The sequence below is a fragment of the Danio rerio genome, chromosome 15 (assembly GCF_049306965.1).
Source record: "Danio rerio strain Tuebingen ecotype United States chromosome 15, GRCz12tu, whole genome shotgun sequence".
In the NCBI taxonomy this organism is placed as follows: domain Eukaryota; kingdom Metazoa; phylum Chordata; class Actinopteri; order Cypriniformes; family Danionidae; genus Danio; species Danio rerio.
The window spans coordinates 12,113,621-12,118,671 of NC_133190.1; the positions used below are offsets into that span (position 1 = coordinate 12,113,621).

General features: G+C 33.3%; 1 long non-coding RNA gene across 1 annotated transcript; it reads right to left on the bottom strand.

Annotated features, from left to right (window-relative positions):
• Positions 1 to 2,257: 2,257 nt before the first annotated feature.
• LOC141377953 (uncharacterized) lies at positions 2,258 to 4,403 on the bottom strand. Its single transcript, XR_012391167.1, has 4 exons — positions 4,225 to 4,403; positions 3,430 to 3,582; positions 2,990 to 3,229; positions 2,258 to 2,790 (listed from the first exon to the last, which is right to left on the bottom strand). It is a non-coding gene; the product is annotated as an uncharacterized lncRNA (long non-coding RNA).
• Between the last annotated feature and the right edge of the window lie 648 nt (positions 4,404 to 5,051).

The following is a 5,051-nucleotide window of genomic DNA, read 5'->3' on the forward strand; positions in this document are numbered from 1 at the left end:
AGGGGAAGGGGGGAGAGGAACGGGTAGGGGTACAAAAATAGAATTGGGATTGGGCCTAAACCCCAGTGGCCTCCTGGCCATTCTGGGAATTCAAGGGGATCTGGCGCCCCTGGCCATTCAGGGAATTCAGGAGGATCTGGCACCCCTGACCATTCAGGAAATACAGGAGGATCTGGCACCCACGGCCATTTGGGGAATTAAAAAGGGATCTGGCGGCCATTGTTTGAGTAATTCAAGAGGATTTGGTGCCTATCATTCTGGGTATTCAAGAGAATCTGGGGCACACAATTCAGGGGATTCAAGAGGATCTGGCGCCCACCATTCGGGAAGCTCAAGAGGTGGCGGTCGATCGGGAAACTCAGGTAAGTTAAACACAGTGGAAGCAGCATATTACCCACGGTGAATGGTGATCCACAAAAACTTAAAACAAAATCTAAATACTAAGCCAGAGTTCAGTTTGTGTCCTCTTCAAGAAGGCTTAACATAATGTTGGCGTCTAGACCGCTCCAAAACGAGTCTTTAACAGCAGTCTCACTCTGGGGAAGGAGGTGGCTAAACAGATTGAATTTCTCCGGCTGTTTCTCAATTCCAAGAACGCAGAGAATGGACTTGCGTTATTGTGGAGAGCTGTCTTGCCAGGTGGGTAACACTTTACAATAAGGGTGCATTAGTTAACGTTAGTTAATGCATTAGTTAACATGAACTAACCATGAATAACGCATGTATTAAGCATTACTTAACCTTTGTTAATGCTAACTAACCATTTATTTATGTCTTAGTTAATGCATTAGATAACGTTAGTTAATGCATTAGTTAACATGAACTAACCATGAATAACGCATGTATTTAGCATTACTTAACCATTTATGTATGTCTTAGTTAATGCATTAGTTAACATTAGTTAATGCATTAGTCAACGTTAGTTAATGCATTATTTAACATGAACTAACCATGAATAACGCATGTATTTAGCATTACTTAACCATTTGTCTTAGTTAATGCATTAGTTAACGTTAGTTAATGCATTAGTTAACATTAGTTAATGCATTAGTCAACGTTAGTTAATGCATTAGTTAACATGAACTAACCATGAATAACACATGTATTTAGCATTACTTAACCTTTGTTAATGCTAACTAACCAGTTATTTATGTCTTAGTTAATGCATTAGTAAACATAATCTAACAGTAAACAAGGACTTTGCTCAGCATTACTTTATCTTTGTTAATGCTAGTTTACACATATTCTAATGCATCTTCACATGAACAGCTTAGTTAATGTTTACTTACTTATGCATTTATGTATCTGTTCATGGATTAGATAACTTGACCTAATAATGAACAACACATTTATAAAGCAATACTGAATCCTTGTTCATAAAAACTTACAATGTTAACTAATGTGTTAGTCAACATGAACAAAACAAAAATATTTGTTCATGTTAACTACTCATATACCAATGCATACAAATTGGAAGAGCTTATGATAAGTTCAGTTCTTGATCAATGTCAGGGACAAAGGAGTTCTAAATGGACCCTCTATTGAAGTGCATCTCGACTTCAACTGTTATTCGTGTTTGTTAACTGTTAACTAGCATGGTATATCATTTACAGTGTTTGTTAATAGAATTAGGACACTTATTGTAGTATAATAGTTCAACATTACCTAATGCTTTTCTAACATCCATTAATTCTTTACTAACATGATTTATCATTAACAAAGTGTTTATTAATGGAATTAAGACACTTATTGTAAAGTGTAAACTATTCCAACATTATATAATGCTTTACTAACATTCGTTAACTGTTAACTAACATGAAATAACATTAACAAAGTGTTGATTAATGGAATTAAGACACTTATTGTAAAGTGTTAACTATTCCAACATTATCTAATGCTTTACTAACATTCGTTAACTGTTAACTAACATGAAATATCATTAACAAAGTGTTTATTAATGGAATGAAGACACTTATTGTAAAGTGTAAACTATTCCAACATTATCTAATGCTTTACTAACATTCGTTAACTGTTAACTAACATGAAATATCATTAACAAAGTGTTTGTTAATGGAATTAAGACACATTGTAAAGTGTAGAATATTTCAACATTACCTAATGCTTTACTAACATTCATTAACTCTTTACTAACATGACTTACCTCTAACCCAACAATAACTAATGTAACTAACATCTGTGAGTTTAATAAAACAATAATCATTGATTTTTCAGGACCCAAAATCACTCAAAGCCATGTATCACTTAGACTTTCAGAACCTTTATTACATTGCAAGACATGTATTGTATGAGGACATTGCCATTCTTTGCAGCTTCAAACATAAAAAAAAAAAAATTAAGTAACATAATAGTAATACAAAAAATAAATAAATAAATAAATGTGCAAAAACAAACTTGTGCAACACCACTTGTGCAACTAAAATTTTGCGATTAAATCTGGAACCACATTTTTTTTTCTTAACAACAACTATTTTCTTATTGGAAGCAATTTGCCCTCTTTTTTCATGGCTTGTATTTTATGTGCAATACTTTTATCTGCCATAATAGCATCTTGACATTTTTGGGTAATGGTTGATAATTTCTCTCCCCGATTGTTTTGAATTTCGGAAAATTTTTCTGGAGCTGCAATGGCCAGTTCAGCAATAACTGCAGTCTGCACGATTGTGTTTCGGTCCACACCATATTTTCTGAATGCATATGTCATGTTGCTTCCTCTGTCGAAAATCTCCAGCACTGCTTTGTAGCGCTTCACCACCTGCCATGGTTCAGTAACTAAAATAAACAGTAGAATACGATACAAAAGGACACTTGTTAGCTTAGTGGGGACATTTTATGTAGCCACTATTGTATCACAAATGTGTACTGTAATATACACCTATGTACTTAATGCTGAACTATTTAACAAATGTCAAATGTTACATTTACATTAGGAAAAAAAAAATCTTAGCTAATTTAAATTTGCATGACCTACCTCTTGGAAAGAATTTGCTTTCATGCTTGGATTTTTTTATTTTTTAAACTCTTTTCTTCCCTTTCTTCACCTTCTTCTTCTTCCTCTCTCTTGATGAATCCGAGCTTGATGACTCTGAGTCAGAAGACTCAGAGGAGTCAGCGGATGCACTTTCTGAATCTTCCAAAGAATGTTTTGTTCTTTTGGGCATGTCTGCAGGCTTCTCTTTATTTTTGACATGTATGTTTTCCATCTTGATGGCTTACATTAAAAAAGAAAATATGTTAATACTCATATACAGCATGACTTATTTGTCACATGTTAACTTCACTGCAAGGCTATATAATCAATTCTTGTTACATCTCAAGTAAGCTTAAAAGTAAGCTTTTTCCTGACCTCACAATATGTTTAATGTGGCACTTTAACATTAAAACAACATTAAACATTCACAACAACTTTACCATCTGACAGCTGTTCTCTCAGGTAGTCTCTCTCTTTTGTCAAGTCATTTATTTTGTCTTCCAGGTTCTGACATTTCACCCTCCAGGTTTCAATTTCTGCCTTAGCTTTAGCCAAAGCTATAGACAAAGTAGGGGCTTCTGCAGTAGGTTTATCTAGAAAATGACATTTAAAATGGAGGTCAAATTTTAATGCTTAATAGTGATGTATTTGTTGACATTAAGTAACTATGATTACATGAAACATACTTCTACAGCATATACAGTATTAATAGTTAATGTTAATTTAAATGGTTAAACTATAACAAATAGTAATTTCATAAATAATATATTGTTTTTAAAATATTACTTAATGGAATTGAGCTAATAAAAACAGTGGACAGCTTTGTTTAATTACAAATGTTAACAAATACTTATAAATACTAAAAATAACGTTCTAACTTGTTACTTAACTCTTTAACTAACAGCAAAATAGACCCATTAACTATACAGTAATGTTACGGGAACCATCGTTCATGTTAGGTAATGCATTTACAAACATTAAACATCATTTATTAATTAGTGCAACATTTACTAATGTATTATAAAAATGTAAAGCTGTGCTGGTTAACATTAACTAACAACAATCAACTGTATTTTCATTAATTAATGTTAATAGAATAAAAACTTTAATACATGAATTTTTCATTGTTTGCTCATGTTAGTAAACTATTAACTATTACTATGACCTAATTTTAAGGTCAACCATTACATGTCTCGTAATGTGTTATCATTTGGTAAGAAAGTTTGTTTACTTACCAGACTTTTCTGTGATTTTATCGCTTTGTTTTGTTTTTTTCTTTGGTCTTCCTCTTGTTTGATGCAAAGAGCTCAAATTATTTTCCTGAATTTTTTCGCTTGACATCATCTTGGCTTGATCCAACTCAAAGACCCGACTCCACACACACACACACACACACACACACACACACACACACACACACACACACACACACACACACACACACACACACACACACACCTGTACAACCTTCCGTTACCCGCCAGAGTGTTGATGACGAATTATGGGTAGTGTAGTTTTTGTAATGGACTACAAAAGTTAGTCAGAGGATTGCAAATTCATTCGCCGCGAAATATACCCAATTAGCATAAGCCCAAAATTCTATTTAAAACCTAGACATTACTGGATGAATACAGATGCTTTTGATTTACTTCAAATCAGATGAAAGCCAATAGCAGTAAATGTTCCAATCACTTTGTGACACAATGCACAAACCAGTTCACGAAACCAATAGGAAAGCAGATTAAGTCAATCAGTCATATTTCTTTAAAATAAATAAAAAAAGATAGTTGTAAGTTACTAAACACTGTTAATCTACCATTGTGGAAAATGTTTGATGATGATGATGATAGCTAATAACAATAAACCATTTCTGCCGTTTATGAAGCAATTAGTAAAGTCTGAAAAGCTCAAGTATGTTGAAAATGTATCAGCAGTGTACAGTTTTTAAGACTTTAAGCACCTAACTATAACATGCCTATTGACATGTTCATAAGAGTGTGCCATAGGCATCTTTTGTCTCTGTGATGTGCTGCAAAATGACCTCACGAACCTTTGTTAAACA